General features: G+C 39.1%; 1 long non-coding RNA gene across 1 annotated transcript in view; it reads right to left on the bottom strand.

Moving 5' to 3' along the window:
• LOC116511199 overlaps window positions 1-21,448 on the bottom strand; it is a 70,678-nt gene that overhangs the window by 45,324 nt on the left and 3,906 nt on the right. Inside the window, exons 2-3 of the long non-coding RNA XR_004255728.1 lie at window positions 21,170-21,261; window positions 15,765-15,910 (exon numbers count right to left, since the gene is read on the bottom strand). This is a non-coding gene — a long non-coding RNA (uncharacterized LOC116511199). The remainder of the gene's footprint in view (window positions 1-15,764; window positions 15,911-21,169; window positions 21,262-21,448) is intronic.

Raw genomic sequence — 21,448 nt, 5'->3', positions numbered from 1 at the left:
ACTCTTTTCATTTCATACTAAGCCAACAATGAAAATATGGGATATAAAGGTAAAGGTAAAGGTTCCCCTCGCATATATGTGCTAGTCATTCCTGACTCTAGGGGTGCTCATTTCCATTTCAAAGCCGAAGAGCCAGCGCTGTCCAAAGATGTCTCTGTGGTCATGTGGCTGGCCTGACTAAATGCTGAAGGCATAGGGAACGCTGTTACCTTCTCACCAAAGGTGGTTCCTATTTTTCTACTTGCATTTTTTACATGCTTTTGAACTGCTAGGTTGGCAGAAGCTGGGACAAGTAACGGAGCTCACTCGACAAGCTCAGCATCTTAGCCACTGAGACACCGCATCCCTTAAGGGGATATAAACAAATGCTTAGAGGCCTGGATCTATTGCAGAATGCGAAAATGCAAAATAACCACCGCAAGTTACTAATATGAATAGAGTTCAAAGAAATGGATGAAAGAAACCTGACGAACGTCAGAGAGGAACACAGGCCCTCTCTTAGAGGGCTCTGCCTAGCTTGCAGCTGCCTTCAATATGATCCTTAAGTGTATTTTCTTGGGCTACATTTTTATCAGAGGAATATGAAAAGAGTGGACTTACAAAATACCCCCTCCAGCAGCTGCTCTTTAATTGAAGTAATTCATTTAGCACAATAGTTAATTTATTACCATCATTGTCAGAGGGGATGGAGGTCTTTGTGTTGTTTTAATTAGTATTTTCTTATTGCAAGAGGAAATGGAGTTATGTAAATGTATCAAACATTTTAACATATCAAACTAAATGCCACCCCAGTGAATCTTATTTTCTATATAAATATTATGTAATTGGGTTTCCATAATGCTGCTCCATTAATACGATTTCTGCCTTGAAGGATATTATCTTTTAAATTTATCTAGCTAAGGATGAGAAGTAAAGCAAAAGTGTCAGAGATTGACATGTTTATAAAGGAAAGGACTATAAAATAAATTCGTTCTTAGACAATTGTCCCAAAAGTGCTTTTCCCCCAAAAGCCGTGGACTTTCTTGGTTTTTTTTCATTGAAAAAGTTTTGCTTCTCATCCAAGAAGCTTCTTCAGTTTTAATTGAAGGGTAGGGAACTGAAAAAATGTCTTGGATGAGAAGCGAAACATTTTCCAAGAAAAAACCATGAAAGTCTACTTGCCTTTTAGAAAAAGCACCTTTGGGACAGCCATGAGCCAGATGATTGAAAATTTCCAAATTAGCTCTACTGTTAGAAATACTTTGGCCACCTAATGAGAAGGAAAGACTCACTGGAGAAGAGCCCAATGCTGGGAAAGATTGAGGACAAAAGAAGGGGACAACAGAGAATGAGGTGGCTGGATGGAGTCACTGAAGCAGTAGGAGGGAACTTAAATGGACTCCGGGGATGGTAGAGGACAGGAAGGCCTAGAGGAACGTTGTCCATGGGGTCGCGATGGGTTGAACACGACTTCGCAACTAACCACAACAACTGTTAGAAATGGACCTGTTTTGAACATTTCATTAGAATTCCACATGGGCATCTAGTGACCAGCTTCACATACAATATTAATTCAAATTGTAGCTTGTTTGGTATATTATATAACATTAATCCAACAACTTTAATTTCTACAGTGCTGTATGATTTCAACTAATTGAAATTTATTTAAAAGCCCATAATTAAAACATGGATCAGTTTGAACCAGTGCTCTGCATCATTACTTCTAACTTTTCCTAACCCTGTGCCCTTTAGAGGTGGTGAAGTCCTAAAGGGTGCGCTGGTTGAGAACTTTGAGAGTTGTATCTCACATATATGAAGGTGCTACCCTGTTTCCCCAAAAATAAGATAGGGTCTTATTTTCTTTTGACCACTGAAATAAGCACTTGGCCTTATTTTCGAGGAGGTCTTATTATTTTTGAAGTTCAGGAGGCAGCAAGCATGGTAACCTCATTACTGCTGTGTTGCAATATTTTCAGGGAGGGCTTATTTTCGGGGGAGGGCTTATTTTAGTGCATGTGTTCAAAAGCCCAATTGGGCTTATTACCCGGGGAGGTCTTATTTTCAGGGAAACGGTAATAACTGCCTTGTTAGCACTGCAAATTCTGGTCCTGGTTGAGATAAGGCAAGGATTATCTGTTGTGCACAATTCCTCCAGAGGGATTTTCATCATTTGCTTTCAGAAAACCACCCATACTTTCCTTTTTGTTTCATTAATTCATACTGAAGCCTGTAACATAAACAGAGAAGGCCACCAAGAGCGCTATCTCCCATACTTCCCTCCCACCGAAGGACATTTGCATAATATTAAACACTGGGCAGCCAACTGTGTTAGGGAATGAACAAGGTTTTTTTTTTGTAGCAAATCATTATATTTTTACAAAGTAAAAGTACTTGAATGAGCATTTATAATGGCGCATCTTGCGACAATGAGCAGAAAAACCATCTGTGCCACTGAGTCCCACCAAACTCAGCCCAGCTGAGGATTTCATACTAAGCTAGCTTCCTGCTGCCACCATTATCTGAATGATCATTTGGGGAGGCAGGTGTCACTGACACAGTTGTTGGAAGCATCTGATTGCAGGAATGTGAGTTTCACCTCAGGGATCTAGGAGGGACTGCACCCCCGCCCTTCAGGTGACTAACAATTGTCTTAAACTCTACATTCCAAATGTGTTAGACTTCCATAATCCCTCAACTACATGGTTAATGACTACTATTAGACTTAAATGAACCCTTGGGAATTAAGCTGTGGTTTGTTTAACCATGTTACATTCTATAAATTACAATGAAAGGGTCCACACATACAGGAAAGTCCATGCAACGTGTAAATTCAGCCCATAAAAACCCCAGTCTGGCCTGAAAAACCTTCATCTGGCCATGAAGCTTTGCTAATGCATACCACCTAAATTGCACTACAACATCAAAATTTGATGACAATCTGGCCAAATTCTGACAATGTAACTTCAGGCTACTGAGAAAGTGGTATCCATCCCTACCCACCCACTAGTGGTGAGTTGCCAATTTTTTTTTACTACTGGTTCAGGTGTGCTCATGCTCGTGTATGCGCAGAGGTGTCCAAGGGGGTGGCCAGAGTCTCCTGCCACCGCTACTACTCGTTCGCCTGATCTGGGCCGAACCGGGAGCAACCCACCTCTGCCACCCACCTGTTGAAAGTCATCACTGAATTTCTATGGCATCATCTTGGAATGCTATGAGTGGCCATGTGTCGCCCATCTTTGTCCTAAACAAAGAAAATTAGAAGGAAGCAGATAAGATTTAGTTCCTCTGTTTGTTCTGTAGGGTTCTGACAAAAGGAGGGATAAAAAATTACTTTAAAATGGGAATTGAAGGGAATGAAAGATATTTGGAATGTGTGGAATATAACAGAATAACAGAGTTGGAAAGGACCTTGGAGCTCTTCTAGATTAACCCCCTTGCTCAGGCAGGAAACCCTACATCACTTCAGACAAATGGTTGTCCAATCTCTTCTTAACTTCCAGTGTTGGAGCATCCACGACTTCTGGAGGCAAGTTGTATATAACATTTTTTTTTAAAATCCCACCTAACATTCCCCCAAGGGACAGGATATATACATAGGAAGAATAAAGCAGGACAGAAACTACCACTGGATCTTTTGCAGATTTGATGTGGATTTTGTTCTAATTGCTAACTGGTGGTCAGATGCTGGACTTGACCCACATGTTCAGAAGGCCACCCACTAAATGGCCCACGGCAAAAGCGGTGGAAGAGCAATGTTACCACAGCAATTAGGATAATAACTAACCTTCTGAATTAGAGCTCAGTTTTCTGGTGATTGTCATGGAAAGTTACTCTGGTAGAAGAAATAGTTGTACTTTAAATTAGACAGCTGATCCATCTCATAATACTGTTTCATGTCGATGAAGCACCACTTTTAATAGCTAGAAATATTTTAAATTTTATAATCAAAATAATTCTTGCCATAAATGTTAAAGATAAGCTACCATGGATACTATGAGTGGAACCTGAGGGACCAGATGCTTAACAATTTAGGGGGGGGGGGCAAAGCCTTCTAGGTATTCATCAAAACCTGAAAGTTTCTGAGATCCTTCTGGACCATCAATTACAGTTGAAATATTGTACATGGGCTGGTAGATTGTACAGACCTACTTTATTAGGGGGCATACCTTACTTTTTGCTGGATTTTTTTTAAAGTATACTTACCTGATCACAAATTCTGGTAGGATCAAATTCAGTCCTGTAATTTTCCACATTTTATTTTTACTTTTTAATTTTATTCTGGCTCACTTTTTTTTCTTTGGTTTTTCTTTTTCTTTTTGAAAACCAACCATGTTGGCTTCCTACTGTATATACTACTTACTCTGGGACATGTGCTGGATGTTGTTAGCCACAAGGATCTGTGTGGGTCACTACAGAAGGGCTAAGTGCAGTTAAGAATAGTATTGCAGGCAATCTTAAATTTGACAGGACTGCCTGGGAGGAAAATTACAGAGTTGATGAAGGATAGTGGCTATGATTTCAGTGTTTTATAGTAAATATAAATGTCAAGAGTTTTGGTGGTAAGGAGGCATTTTCATCAGCACTGTATAAGGCAGACTTCCCCAGTTTAGTCTTTGACAGATGTGCCAGACTACAATTCCCATTGTCCTAACTTTGGATAATGGGAATGATGGTCTAATTGAGGTTGAAGAAAACCGATGTAAAGCCTTTCCTTTATATTTTGGAGTCTTGGAGCACCAGGTCAGAAGGGAGATTTCTATCCATATTTTTGAACCAGATAGTCCTAAAAAATTAATGCCAATGGAATGAAAAGCCACTGGAAAGTGGGGAAAATAAATACATCACAGCCTTATCTTAAAAGTATCAACTAGTGCTACCTGGACAATCTAAGCCTGAAGCTGAAATGGCACCTTGAAACAGGTACAGAGGTGGACTATCCAGATGTTTTGGACAACCCTCATATTCCCCAGTCAATATAGCCAGTGATGGTGACTTATGGCATTTATAGATAGAAACATCTGCAAGAAACCAGATTGCCTGCTGTAGACTGGAATTACTCATGTTATCCAAGAGCTGACTTGCATGTTACTTGAGTATTTTGAGAGAAAGGCAGCTTAGCAACTAAGAGATTGTTGGGCAAATAATTTAGTCAGTGGAGGATTTATTCAAATTCAGTCTCACAGCTGCCTTCTTCCAGGCAGCTGGGAGTGCCCTTTCTTTCAAAGCTTGAACCTGAAACCGGAGAAATGCCAAGGATTGAATCTGGGACCTTATCTACAGAAGGCATGTGCACCAGCAGAAAAATATGGCCGCTCCCTGAGCTGGTGACAGACTTCTGGAATCAGATGCCAAAAAGCAGGTGATAAAAGGCAGATATATAAAATGAGAAAAAGTGACTTTTGTTGGCAGAGGACTAGAGCAGGCAAGTAAGCAAGAGTCTTTGCAAAAGGCATGTTGTGGTTTTAGGCAGATGTTAGGATGAGCACTGCAGTTCCTTAGAGATAGCTGTTGACCCCCATTGTACAAAGTGCAGCATGTGATGTTTGAGAGGTAGGGGGATGTGATAAGTGGCACTGCAAATGGATAGCTGGCATTAAAGAAGCTGTTGCATGCTCAGCACTCTGGTCAATCTGACCTTTCTGATGGTGCTTAAACAGGAGCTGTACATTCTTGCAAAATTCTGTTAAGCAGCTGTTGATGCTATATGAAAAGAAGGCTAATGTAGTTGGAACTAGCAATGGGAGGGGTGGCTCTGCGGTGACCGTTTTGATTTAGTGGTATCTATGCAAGCACAGCAGCAACAGCCCACCCACCCTGCACATACTCCTCCTATGATTCTCCTGGAAATGTAGCCCCTTTCTACATGGCTTTCATTGTTACCTAGTAAAGCATACTTAATGTTTCAATAGCTGTAGCCTTGACTGAATGTTCTTCACAATGGGAAGTTTCAGACATTATTTCTTTGTCCCAGGATACTAGTAGATTTAGTAAAATGCTTTCTGTGCCATAACCCCTGTCCTCTGGAACATTAGGAGATTAGGAGATTAGGAGACCCTGGCCTAGTTTCATAAAGTTGTGAAGACCAGGTTGTGTACCTGGGTCTGGGGTTCAAGTACATTAAGAATCCTGTTTCTTGGCAGTATTCACACTCATGGCAATAGTTTTACTTGGTGAGCGTACATATTTTGTATTGTTTTAATGGTTTTATGATATATGCTGCCCAGAGTCACTTGTGAAATAGGCAGCCATAGAAAATAAGTAAATAATATATAAAATCTCAAGATGAATGGAAACAGTATACCTTAAGGCCATTTTAGGACTTTCTTGTTTCTTTCCCATTCCTTAGTATTTGTTCCATCTTACCTTGCAAAGAATTCTGGAGAAACCATAAGTTTGCATTCTAGTTCATTATTTTGTTTCATCCAATTAAGCATATTCTGGAATTATGGATTTTCCCCTTTCATGCACCAATAGTCCTGCTTGTTTTTAAAAACATCTTAGTACTTAAACCACTAAGAAAACTAAAGATCACCATCACCACCATCTATTAAACCTGCATGTCACCCAACTCTCAATGACACTCAGAAGTAATAATAATCCCAGAAATCAAGTAATTGTACACAGGTAGCCCTTGTTTTGCAGTGGTAAATGGGAACAGGATTTCTGTCCCTAAGGAATTCAGCCTTAAAGTGTGACATCATTTGACATATTACTTAGTGGTCCTGATTACTGTCAGGAACAAGTAACCAGGAATAGGAAATAAAGCACTAAAGGTTTGTTACATGCTACTCTATACATAAGAATCTGATCTACTAATGGTCAAAGCAAATTGGCACTAGATAAGAGTCACTAGGTAAGAATTCACAGGGGACTGGACTTAGGTCGGCTGCATAAGGATTCCAAACTATTGACGCATGTGACCCACCTTTCAGCTCCACCTTGTCATTTCCTATGAATTACCAACATCAAGTAAGGACCATACATGTCTTATGTGAGCCTATGGAAATCACAGACACATAGGCAAGTTTTATATCTTTACTAAAAGGTTTTCAAACAGAATTCAATGGCAAAGGGTTTGAACAAACTAGAAAGCAGCTATGGAGTTGAGGAACACAATGGTGAGGTAAATGGAGAATTGTTGCCAATGGATCTGTGAAGTGTGCAGTTCCCCTTATACAGGAATGGTATGATTCTAATTTGTTCCTTCCACAGGGCAGGTTTCTTTCAGACCAATAGCCTTGCTGAGCACCTTTGTTTCAGCCCTCCTCTCCTTGTGGTGAGCCCTTGCACTCAGAGCAGGTGTTAGCCTCTGTCTTCCAAGACCAGCAATAGCTGCCTTTCCTGGTTGTTAGTCAATACTGTTTTTTTTGGCCTGCAATTCTTCCAGCTGAATCCCTTTAGGCTGATGATCTTCATCCTCTGACTCTGAGCTGGCCATCACAGTGCAGGTCATTAAGTGAGGTCCTCATGTCAACATTATTTCCAGCTTCTACCCAATCTCTGGATTGATTTTGCTTGTGGGAAGCTGGCAGGGAAGGTTGCAAAGCATGATCCCATGACCACAGGATGCTGCAACAGTCAAAAATCCAGTTCCTTAACACCTGGATCCTGATCATATGACCATGGTCATGCTTCAACAACTGGAACCTCAAGGACCAATCTTAAATACAGCTTATTCGCTTTAAATGATCACTGAGCGCTGTTAAGTGAGGATCACCTATAACTAGTTCTGAATTTCCACATGAGTTTCGGGTGTGTATTTCTCAAAAAGCAGCTTCATATGCTGTATAACAAACCTCTTTTGAAATCCTGAGAACTACTAGAAGAGTTTCTTATTGGAAGACGTGAAGTTAAAAGACATCAAGTAAATAAAATCCTAAGAGTCATGATGCCTGCAGTAATTAGATTCCAGTCACTGCTGCTACTATTATCATCATTTCTATCACCTCCATCATCAAGAAATATAGTCAAAAAAGTCATGTGTGACTTTACTCCATCTTCCTTATTCTTTTCAGTTTCCAGTTGAATTTTTCTATTGGCTTCTGGAGACAATAAAAAAAAAGTTTACTCCAGAATCTATCTAATAGGAATATAAGATAGATTCTGGAGTAAAGTTTTTTTTTAATTGCCTCCAGAAGGCTATAGAAAAATGCAGTTGGAAACTGAAAAGACTAAGGAAGATGATCTTGACAGAAATATACAAAACCATTACTTGGGCAAAGAGGCTGTAACATTTTTTAAGCCCTGGAAAACAGAAACTTTTCAGAAACATCTCAGGCAGATGCCTCCCAGATTTATAGGGATATAAGAAGGGGGGGGGGGTTGAAATATAACCACAATCAGATTTGCAAGATTATGTTATTGTAGCTAATCTCAATAAAGTGTACTTCTGGTTTCTCTGTAGTGTTGAATTACTGATCTGCTCTACCTAGTGGGGTTGACAGCAGCCACCAGCCAGTCCAGACGGCCTGGGCTATGTCCTCATTAAAAGTTCCAACCACAATCTGGTCACTGCATTCTGGATCAACTGCTTCTTCCAAATGATTTTAAAACACAGGCACATGTGCACTGCATTGCAGTAACCCAGCTGAGTGATGATAATGACATAAGGCACCACTGCAAGATGTACTCAATTGGATTTTCTCGGTTTTCAATCTCTCTGAACCATGCAACTATCTACAACTGGCTGCTTTCACATCATAGACTGAGCCACAAATGAGACAATTCAAGCTAATATGTTGTGCAAGTCCATCTACTGCTGAGAAGACTCTTAATTCTTGTTGCTACCTACTTATAATTAAAGAGATAAACCCTGGTAGGAAAGGAAAAGAAAGGAAAGGAAAAAATTCATCACGTTAAAAAAAAAAGCACGAAATATTATTCCATGTCTGCACAGAGATGGTTTTTCTTCTTTGTAAGAGCTTTGTCAGAAAAGTTGTGTCTTCAACACATTGTCAATAGTTTTTTAGACTGACCAGGGTTCTGTTTCCATAATTTTCTATACTGTACATCATGGTTTACAAAAAACAACTAAGCTAAAATCAGAAAAAAACGCAGTATGTCTTTGTGTGAACTAAGGCCATCATATAACAAAAGTTGCTTTGATTTACCCTGTCATGCAGTGGTTGGATTCAATTTTTTACTACCGGTTCTGTGGGAGTGGCTTAATGGGCATGGCAAGGGAAGGATACTGTAAAATCTCCATTCCCTCCCCACTCTGGGGCCAGCCACAGGTAGTATTTGCAGGTTCTCCAAACTACTCAAAATTTCCGCTATTGGTTCTCCAGAACCTGTTGGAAGCTGCTGAATTTCACCCCTGATGTCATGTGAATACATTCATGTTAACTCTGGTTTGTGGCTAAATATGCTACATAAATTCATAAATCATATGAAGTAATGATAGTGATGATTTAATTTGGGGGCAATTACTTGGAGTAACATTTTTTTTTAAATTCAGCAAATGGTTGTGACAACATAATAAACTTCTTTTAGTAGATTAAAGGGGGTACCCACCACCATTTTAGCCCATGCTAAAGCTATGCTTTTAGCTCCTTTTGAGATCTATTTTCAGGGTCAGGTTTTAGCTTGTTGGTATGTAAAAAATGGTGTGAATCCAGCCAACCACCTTACCACACAGATACTAATAGAAAGCATTCCTGCTTGATAAGCCACACATGAAAAAAAAGGCATGAAAATCCCATATTGCACTTTCAGTCATTCAAGTAATGTGAGTAAATCTCTGCTTGAAAACCTGGCACAAAAATCCTGTTTGGATGAGGACAAGAACAAGAGGAGACATCAATTCAATATGATGCTCCAAAGCCGTGCCCTAGGATTAGAGAAAGAAAATCTACCGCCACCACTTCAACTCTAATCCTGATCATTCATGCCTAAGCCAAAGTCCCAGCCGCCGCCACCCCTCAGGACCCCAGTGTCCATACCAGTGGAAAGCAAGGGCAGAGGATAGGGTCAGCTTGCCAATTGTCTGGACAGGGAATTTATGACATTCAAAACCACAAATACAGTATAGCAGTGGAATATTTGTGATAGTTTCATTGTACTGTGGGTATGCTAGGTTTTTAAATAAAAGTTGATTTTTCTGTTGATTGCACCCTGGATTTGTAATAATTTCTGCTTGCCCACTGCATTCTGCTTTCAATAACACACGTTTGCTTATCAAGGGCTTGGACTAAACAAGGAATTATTTATGTATTATTATTTATTTCGGACCTTGACCTGATAAGGTCTTCACCAAAAATCTAGAGACTGGTACAGATCATTATTAATTTAGAGCATAATTTCATAAAATGACACACAATGAAGAATACATTCACCTCTAATTATCCACTGAATAGCCATTTTAAATTTTGTGGCTTTCAGTCAGAAGGTATATCCCAAACAGAAGACCAAGAACATAACATTTCAGAAAAGTTGGGAATTTAGATTACTTATTAAAAGCAACGGTTGAGTTCCTCTTGAAAAGGAATGAGCAATAAATTGACCTCCAAGTACTGTCAGTCTACAAGTCTCATTGTATCCTTCAGCACTGGTCATGTTGGTTAAGGTTGATAACAGCTGAAGTTAACCAAGCTTTAGAGATGATCCACCATGGTTCATCTCTACTGCAGAATATATTGGTCTTCTTCACTATAGGTGAAGGTTGGGCTATCTTTCAACATTTTCAATTCTAATGCCAAAAATCATTCCAGAGCTGAAACCACTACCTGCAATGTTGAATCATAACCAGCATAATATGACATTCTGGGAAAGCTGCTTTTCATTTTGTAAGTATATTCTTTTGAGAAGAGGCTATTACTTTGCTAAATATGGTGGAATACTCAAAGTATTTCAGCATTGATTCTGAGCATTAAAATAAAAGCTGAAAAACTATCTGAGCAGTTGTGTAGAAACTGAGAGTGATGACTACCTATACTGAAAATATAATATTAAAAAACTGGGGGGGGGGCTTGTTTCAATCAAATTAATTTAGAGCTGTTCTCTAGTGACACTTGCTTTTCAGTGAAAGGTAAGCTTAATTTATAATTAATAAATCAAAGCTATGTCACATGTGTATCATACCTGTAACTAACCTGAAAAAGTATTTAAACCATTGAAATAAATTGGTTAATGATAATTCCTATATTGGCTGCAATGCAGTGTAAATAACTGCTAGCTGTTGTATTAAAATTGTATGGTACATTTCCCTTTCAAGAGCCAGATCCCCAGTTGCTGGAAACCAGAAGTGGCGCTGGAACTTCAGGTTGTACAGATCTGCTCTAACACAAAGCTTTCTGACTATGTCATTCCAGAGCAAATACGGAAACAAAGGAAAATGAAATGTCAAAAGCATATCAGCATAGGAACACTTTTGCTTGTTGGAGAGGATCTAGTGCCTGTCTCGTTTCCAATTAATGGGGTCTCTAATGGTAGGGGGACAGAGAGAAGGACCCCCTAAGATAAAGGTAAAGGTTCTCCTCACACATATGTGCTAGTTGTTCCTGACTCTAAGGGGCGTTGCTCATCTCCGTTTCAAATCCGAAGAGCCAGCGTTGTCCAAAGACGTCTCTGTGGTCATGTGGCTGGAATGACTAAATGCCGAAGGTGCACGGAACGCTGTTACCTTCCCATCAAAGGTGAATCCTATTTTTTCTACTTGCATTTTTATGTGCTTTCGAACTGCTAGGTTGGCAGAAGCTGGGACAAGTAACGGGAGCTTACTCCGTTACGTGGCTCTAGGAATTTGAACCGCCAAACTGCTGACCCTTCTGATCAACAAGCTCAGCGTCTTAGCCATTGAGCCACTGCATTCCAAGGGCCCCCTAGTTTCATATAATGTAAGGAAGTGTGCAAAAATTTTCAAACCATGATCCTTTCCCTTCCTTCTGAAGCAAACATACAATGATCTTAACATATGCTTGTTGGAGCAAATCTTCCTAGAATCAGTTGACCATCCTCCCTTCTAAACCAATTATACAATCTTAACACGTCCTTATGTAAACAGATCTTTAACTTCATCTTGCTGGAATTAGGTGCTAGCCCTGTTCCTTTTCTTATTTTTTTGTTTTAATTTTAGTAATTATATATCAAGTGTAATTCTTCATTTCCTTTTGCAATGAAACAACAGCTGCCTCTGCTAAACCAAGATATAAAGATATGTTTAGACATAAAACAATTATATCTCTTATAAATAATTGAGTTAGGTAAAGTTTATGTTTTTAATAGTAAAAAAATCCATTTGAAAAAGTACAGTCTTATGCATGCTTAATTTTATGCATATTGATTCAAAAATGACTCTTCTTTGTTTCCTGGGATTTATTCTTAGTCCATTGGAAAATACCAGTATCACTGATCTAATAATATCAGGCATTTTTATTGTAAACCGGTCAGAACAGTATTAAATGAAATAATGTACATTAAAGTTTTGCTTCAATTTGAAAAATTAGGGGTAACTGGCAGTCCTTGCCAGAAATAAATGATCTCTTGGTGTTTCAGTCACTCAGGATGCTTCTCCACAAAAGAATTGGTTTTTAAACATGCCAGGCAATTAATCAGATTTTACATCTAACTGTGCAATTTAACCCAAGCAAGTTTCTTCTTGTAATCTTGTAATATTATGTAATATATTACATAATAAGGCCCAAGGTTTTTCTTGAAGTCCTTGTATATTGTCATTTAAGACAATGGATGGGATTAAAAGAGCTACTTAATTCATCCCCCCCAAGGCTTCATGTGTACCCAGTTTATCTATCTATCTATCTATCTATCTATCTATCTATCTATCTATCTATCTATCTATCTTTCTTTCTTTCTTTCTTTCTTTCTTTCTTTCTTTCTTACTTTCTATTTCTTTATATATCAACATTATATTTCTGCAATTTGTAAATGATTCTTGCCCCTATATGACAATCTTTTAACATGCTAAAGAAACTTCAACACTCAAATCAACAATTAGAACAGGTATTCCAGGAACATATATAATGTTACTAGAGGGCAAGGATAGACAGCCTGCAGCCCACAGAGATGCAGAATGCCTGATCTATCCTTCAAACCAACCAACTTGTCAAAGTGCACAGCTGCCCAGAAACAAATAGAAAAAGCCTGCAACCTTGCTTAAAATCACAGGGAAAGGTGTTTTTTAACTTTTCACCTCCCTCCCAGTGTTCCACATTGCTTGCTTCCTAAACCAGTGACTAGCAAGCAGGACAATTGGGAAGAAATGGATATATATTTTTTCTATGTTTCCCATAAATCATGCTCAGTAATAACATACAAAGTTTATATGTATGCATGTTATGCATCACAATATCTATGGATGGCCATGTATTGTATGTGCAGTCCATTTTATAGCAGCCATGCACATATTTACCAAAGGGGCTTGGGAATTATTCTTTAGTATCTGCCAATTATAGGTAATTGAAAATAAATTATGAAAAATAAATTATGAAAATTAATTTGGTTTCCTTTCTGCAGTGTTCCCAGTACTGGAAATCCATAAAGGATTTTCAAATAAATATGTTAAATAACTTCTCACCTTGGAAATGTTTGTCAAGAAAGTGTAATTATTATCCCAGTTCTCATCTTAACTTCCACTAATTCTCCTACAGTATTTTTAAGGGAAGGGAGCAACACTCATCAATACTGCCTCCTTCAGGACAATACCTGGCTGCAATCATATTCTTACGAAAATGTATTCTTACTAAAATGTAAAATTCTGCCAATTGGGATTGTAACATGCAATCATGTGGTTAATTAATCACCTTTTAAAAATAATTTTAAACAATCAAAAAAGCACCCCTAATTAATTGAGCATTTTTTTTAAAAAAAATAAAGACATAAAGCATTCTTTCCATGATAGTTTCTTTCGGAAAAAAATAACAGGAAATCATATATTCCAGATGGATAACTGCACAATTGTTCCCATCTGAAAGATTCTGGCAAAGCAATAAGGCAAGAACTGGAACAATTAGACAGGAAATTGTGTATTTAATTTCTGTTAATGGAAGGTTTAAAACTTCTCCACCTGCATGCAGAAGACTAAATCAAGACTGGGCCTCTGCCCACTTGGAGTAGCTTCATGGCAACAAAGAAAACCTATATATTATGTTCTTTATCCACTATGATTCAACTGAGTAGTAGGACAGTGAAGTTTATCTAGCTATATAAAATCTTCTTTTCTCCAGTGGAGATACAATTTCTAACTGAGCCAGTTACAACAGTAACTGATGGAAGAGAGTATTTTGGCTCCAGGTTGAACTGTGGAGTCCTCTCTGAGTTTGGTTGTTTTCTTGCACTCATTTCACTACCAAACACTGATGATGTTACCTAGTTTGACAATGAAACATCTGCAAGAAAACAACCACGTTCCGAGAGCACCAACCCCATTTACCCCAGTGTTATGTATTGTGTTTAAACACTGTTCCCTGTGCAAAATGCTCTACTAATCCAGATGCCTTGGGCATTGTATCACATTTCAGTTTATCAAGAAGAGCAGGAATTATCAAACTGAGTTGGGATTCCTTGAAGGACTCACCAGTATAGTATCTTAAAGAGGAAGATCATGTTGTTGTTGCTTTTTGTTTTAAACTTGATCATGCCATATAGGCCAAAAGAGGACCCTACCAAAAATTGCACTGACTTTGCTCCTTCTTTGCCTATGAAAGTCTAGTTTTAGTTCCTCAAAGTTTAAGTGCAGCTGTGATAAACTAATTAAAATTCAATAACTATTTATTACTTGACCAATTCTAACCCCAATTAACCTGTTTGCTTCATTCAGAGGACTCACATAATTATCATTTTGAGGGGTTGCAGAACCACACTAATGTATGAGAATAGCTTAACATTTGGTGTACATGTCATGACCCCATGTTGAGGCAAAATTATTGAAATATCACTTTATAGATATTCAAAAATTCAGGGCTGATATTTAAAAAGCCACAATTACAGAAATAGGGCCAATCATATTTATTTTTCCAATCCACAGTCTATTGGGATAATCTGTTAACAAAGTTTGAGACTTTGTTCAGTGACCAAATTATAGCTATTGAATTTTAAATGTATTTTGAAATCATGTCATACTAAGTTCAAACCATGTAGAGGTAGAGGGCAAATTGTCCAGGGTTTCAAAATGTTTTTTTGGTCACAATTCAAAATTGAGCAAATTCTTCTTTTATTTTGTGCAACTGAATTAGTACATTTATCCTTGGGATCTTTTTATTTATTTGGTAAACAGTCATAGATGGAAAAATCACAAACCATTATATATACACAAGAAATAGATTTCACTATACATTTGATCTGACTTATTAGGACAGAACAAGGCAAATTTCAAAGTATATAGTTTAATAAAAAGTAGATGTAGATGTAAAATGTTCAAGCATTTAATCCAGACTTAATTCACTATGGAATATACCAGTAATTTTTCATGGTTATAGCAACACTAGACATTTTGCAATTCTGCTGGAGATTTTGACACATTGATCTTGCAAATAGTTGATCAGTATAACTGCTGATTGAAATTGGTCTGCAAATTTGCTAATAGCACCTTTAATAATCTTGTAATCTTGTAAGACCAGGTGTGACATAAAAGCCAGTTCTGTTAAGATATAACAAAACAGCAATCTCTGAATAGAAGCAGAAGTGATTCTGGTAAAAGATAGCATATCTTCCCAACATCAATTTTGAAAGCACAGACTTAATTCATGCCCTTCTATGCAAGGAGGATTCTATCCTTTGTATAACAAAGGAAGCACAAATACAAGTTGCAATAGCAAAATTGATCTACTTACACATGTAGATTTAAATCTTTTCATCTGAGGTCTGCCATGCCTTTCCATGGGCCTTGTATAAATATAGCTGGGGGGTGGGGTGCGGTGAGATCTGCAGTGGAGCGAACTGAGGTCTGTTTGCTTTTTAAAAGAAAATATATAACTATCTGAAAGAATAAGATGGGTTAAAGATTCACTTTCAAGTATTTGTTTTAATAGATATAAATTAAAACAAATGGCAGGCTTCAAAGGAGCCTAAACAGAAATCTAACCAAAGTTCAACCGAAGGGTAGCATTTACTGTTGAGCAAAAGATGTGGATGATGACTCTCAAAACTTTAGAGTAAATAGCTTCTAAGGTACATACCGTATATACTCGAGTATAGGCCGACCCGAATATAAGCCGAGGCACCTAATTTTACCACAAAAAACTGGAAAAGTTATTGACTCGAGTATAAGCCTAGGGTGGGAAATGCAGCAGCTACCGGTAAATTTCAAAAATAAAAATAGATACCAATAATGTTTTTGAATATTTATTTCAAAGAAAAACAGTAAACTAGTGGTGTATTCAATGAAATACTTCACTCACCTCATGATGCTGATGTCCCGCTGTGATGATGATGTCCCGTGCAGCCGCGGGAGCGATGTCCCGCCTCCTATGACACACGGCACAGTGATTCCTATCATTGGATCACTGTACCAGAGGAGGTGGGACATCGCTATGTGGCTGCTTGCCATAACAAGGAGGAGGTGGGACATCGTTGCAGAGCGGCAGGAGGGGGAGGAAGGGTAATCGTAAGACAGCCCTGCATTACATTAGAACGTGAGGAGGGGGGATGGTGCGGTGCGCGCTGCGCGGCAAACTGACACAGAGGGAGGGGAAACTCACAGGGGCACTGGGCCATTCACGAGTGTCACCCAGCAGCATGGCCCCGCCCCTTTTTCTCCTCCATTTCGGGCAAATTTTTCACTGACTCGAGTATAAGCCGAGGCGGCTTTTTTCAGCCCAAAAAGTGGGCTGAAAAACTAGGCTTATACTCGAGTATATACAGTATGTCTTTATAAACTACCTAGACCCCTTCCAGTCAGGCTTCAGGCCCGGTTACAGCACAGAAACCGCTTTGGTCGCATTGATGGATGATCTCTGGAGAGCCAGAGATGAAGGACGTTCCTCCATCCTGGTCCTCCTTGACCTCTCAGCGGCTTTCGATACCATCGACCATGGTATCCTTCTGCGACGACTGCGGGAGGTGGGAGTGGGAGGCACCGTGCTACGGTGGTTCTCCTCCTACCTCTCGGACAGGTCACAGTCGGTGTTAGTGGGGGGGCAGAGATCGTCCCCTAGGCCCCTAAATTATGGGGTGCCTCAGGGCTCGGTCTTATCCCCCCTACTATTCAACATCTACATGAAACCGCTGGGAGAGATCATCCGCAGGCACGGGATTAGATACCATCAATATGCGGACGATACTCAATTGTATCTGTCCGCCCCGTGCCAACTCAATGAAGCGGTAGACGTGATGAGCCGGGGCCTTGAGGCCGTTATGGACTGGATGAGGGTTAACAAGCTTGTGCTCAACCCAGAAAAGACCGAGTGGCTGTTGTGTTTCCCTCCCAAAGATTTGGCTACTATTCCACCACTCAGGCTGGGGGGTCAAATTTTATACCCCTCAGAGAGGGTTCGCAACTTGGGAGTCCTCCTGGATCCACAGCTGTCATTTGACCACCACTTGACGGCTGTGACCAGGGGGGCATTCGCCCAGGTTCACCTGGTGCGCCAGTTGCGACCCTACCTGAATCGGGAGGCTCTCACAACAGTCACTCGGGCCCTTGTGACCTCTAGGCTGGAATACTGCAATGTGCTCTACATGGGGCTGCCCTTGAGGAGCATCCGGCGACTTCAGCTAGTGCAGAATGCAGCCGCGCGAGTGATCGCGGGTGCACCCCGATTCACCCGCATTACACCTATCCTCCGCGAGCTGCGCTGGCTACCTGTTGATCTCCGGATGCGCTTCAAGGTGCTATTAATCACCCATAAAGCCCTACATGGCAGTGGATCTGGATACTTGAGAGACCGCCTTCTGCCAATTACATCCCTGCGACCGATAAGATCCCATAGATTAGGCCTCCTCCGTATTCCATCGGCCAGCCAATGTCGGCTGGCAACTACAAGGAGGAGGGCCTTCTCAGCAGTAGCCCCGACCCTTTGGAACGAGCTCCCCGTGGAGATTCGTACCCTCTCCACCGTCCAAGCCTTCCGCATAGCCTTGAAGAACTGGCTCGCCCGTCAGGCCTGGGGATAGGATAGTTACCCCTCCCGAATGATGAATGTATGTTGCTTGCTATTTTATTACTTGTTTGTCCTAATGTCTGTATTTCCCCTTCCCAGTTTTTGTGTGAGCCGCCCTGAGTCCCCTCAGGGAAAAGGGCGGCCTACAAATTCTAATAAATTCTAAATTCTAATTCTAAATATACACAGAATTGGGTCATTACATACACATTCTTAAGGCCATTCCCTTAAATAGTATAATTGCAGTGGACATGTATTTATTGTCCTTATAACTTGGAGAATCTGATGATTGTAAAAACATGAGCTTTCAAGACTCAATGTGAGAATCTTCATTTGATAGGTCTAAGAGGCAGGAAGTTACCTAATTTGCTCAATTAATTTGTCAGTACAGTGTTTTGGGGTATTTATCTTTTTGCTGCAAGATAAAAATATGCTATCACAGGGAGGTACTTGCAGAGGCCAACACAAGACCCCTGGGAATGGGGCAGTCAGTTTGCCATTGCTCTAACATCTTATTTGCAGGAAGGACTTTACATGTCATGTTATTATCAGTTTGAGCAGACAACAGTTGATGGAAAGAGATTACCCCATAATCATTCAGATAATTCAATCAATGGAGAGCTCCTTGGAAAACTAGAAAACTCCTTTGCCATGTGATGTAAATTTGCACACTGATGTATAGTTGAATACATCAAATGGTTTCCCTCACTCAGCAAATCAGCAAGGTTATAATAAATGTTTCACCTAAAACTTGCTAATTTTACCTAAAAGGCTAACTCTCTCCTAATTGGGCAGTTTCTTCTTTTTTATAGATAGGTAATAGAACAATTCCCATTTGGGGGATCAATAAGGAGTACTAATAAATGGGGAGAGTGGGGTGGTAGGAGACAGACTCTTTAGTGACAGTTCATTTTCAACAATTTTGGAGGAATTAATTTCCTTGCCATTTTTCAGTAGAGTGATTAATTTTAAGTATGTCTGAATTTGAAACCAGAGGCCAATCAGATATCTTTGAAGGGGCAATGATCATGCTCCCTTTCCTTTAGCAATACATTCTGGTTGCAAGCTAACGTTTTCATTCTGAAACAAAGACCGAGACAAACAATAATTAAAGAGGAAGGAGGGTAGGCTATAAAATCAAACTGGTTTTTATATAAAGTGTGCTAAAGTACAGTATAATTGTGCTACACAGCATATATTTGCATTATATTGCAGGCACAAGTAGACCACAACTGAGACCAGAATTTCTGTTGTTAGGCAAGGGGATTAACTAAGTCATGCCTGATTTTACAATCTTTTTTTGCTGCAGTTGTTAAGTGAATCATGCAGTTGTTAAGTGAACCTGCTTCCCCATTGACTTTGCTTGTCAGAAACCAGATGGGAAGCTTGCATATGGTGGTCATATGACCCAGGGATGCTGCAACTGTTGTAAATACATACAAGTTGCCAAGTTTTGATCATCTGACTGTGGGGATGCTGCAGTGTTGTAATGGGAGAGAATCGGTTGCAAATGACTTTTTCAATCCTGCTCAATAACTTTGAATGGTTGCTAAGTGAATGGCTATGAATTGAGGACGGTATCATTTATCAATTTACCCAGTAAGTTAAGTTTCTATTACTTCTATATCAACTGTATAGAAACCCCCCTACAATTCACAGTTCTGTACCTATTACAAAATTTAACAAGATTCCTGCCTAATAACATTTCTAAAATGTATGCTATAATAACTAAATAACTAAAATGAAATTATTTCAAAATAGTAGTGAATAAAACAGCCTTTATCATTTAAAGGTGTACTGATTCCCCTTCTAAGGTACCTTATGTAGAGATATGCTTACCTATGATTTTGTCAGCAATATGTTTGAAAATTACATATGATGATTTAAGTAATCTTTATACAAATTGCTCAAACAATTGCAGTAAGAAAATCCTTTTCTGAAAACCCAGTCTCTAAACTTCTTTGTATAAAAACACCAAATCTCTTGCATCTACCTATCGGAAATTTGGCAGGCAATGCCTACTCTGAAGTGGCAACTACGCCTGTAAATATAATCCAGCTCTGTTAAACAATAAACATCAAATAAATCCTTCTTTTAATACATTTTAGAAGCCATTTCCATGAAGATAATTGAGAGTATGTTATATAATTTACATACTTTAGAAATATATAGCATGCTTTATACTAGCAACAATATCCCAGCAAAATAATATCCACATAATTATAATTTGCATTATAATTAAAACAAACCATATACTAAAATTGTTTGGAGACATCATAACAATATTTTTGTATTTGCATGATACTATAAGAATGAATGATCACATGACTCTAAAAATGGCATTGCATTAAATATGGCTTAATGGTATACCAGACAATATGGTAAATCCAGTGGTGGGATTCAAATAATTTAACAACCGGTTTTCTGCCCTAATGACCAGCTGAGATAGGCATGGCTCGGTGGTCATGTGACTGCGTGGGCATGGCCAACTTAACATCACTCATGTCGATGGGCACTTTGCCTTAGTTGTAATAAGGGTTAACCAGAGAGGCAGTTTCTGTAAGCAGGGCAATAAAAATTAGGCTAGAAACAACTCCGGAATGTTTCCTTCCTGCCTTCCTTACAAGATTAGCCCTGTAAAGTAGAAAAAAACAAAATAAGATTTCTTCCAACAACCAGTTCTCCAAACTGCTTAGAAAGTTAACCACCAGTTCTCTCAAATAGGTGCAAACTGGCTGAATCCCACTTCTGGGTAAATCTGTTTGCAGTATTCCAGGCACCTGTTTATAAATAGACACCAAGGTGCTTTCATTGATCCTAGGACTATGATGTGTGTTGGTATGACAGGTGGAAACTGAGTCTCACTTCGCTATGTCTCTCTTTTAAAACTTATGTACTCCCACAGAATAAAATTGAACTAAAAGCAGCAGAGATGCTGCAAGAGGTAGGACTGTTTTACAGTTCATCTTGTAAGTATATTATTTTCCCATTTCCAAGTCATGACCAGACCAAGTTAAACAAGCCAACCAAAATCAAGGCATGGGCAGAGATTGTGGTTAAAATGGAGCATCTTTATCAAAATATGATCAACAGTTTCAGTTCAGACAATACACCAAATTAAATCAAGTATGACTTACCATATCATGTAATACAAACAGATTGGTTTCTATCTTGGTCTGCACAGGATAATTCATTGTGATAATAATTGGAAGACGTTGGGTTCTGCATTCTAAAGAAATTGAACTGATTCCAATTTTGTCCATCTAATTCTTTTACATTTTTGTTGTGCACATTTTCTACTGAACTTAAAGTCCTTATCCAAATGCCCAAAAATATTGTGAGATTATTATTAAAAAATTATAAATAAATAAGGCTTGGCTACACCCATTCAATAGTATCTAATAATTGATTTCTAG

This window comes from Thamnophis elegans, chromosome 1 (assembly GCF_009769535.1).
Source record: "Thamnophis elegans isolate rThaEle1 chromosome 1, rThaEle1.pri, whole genome shotgun sequence".
NCBI classification, from domain to species: domain Eukaryota; kingdom Metazoa; phylum Chordata; class Lepidosauria; order Squamata; family Colubridae; genus Thamnophis; species Thamnophis elegans.
The sequence above is the reverse complement of the archived record's forward strand: the minus strand, read 5'-3'. Positions and strand labels throughout refer to the sequence as shown.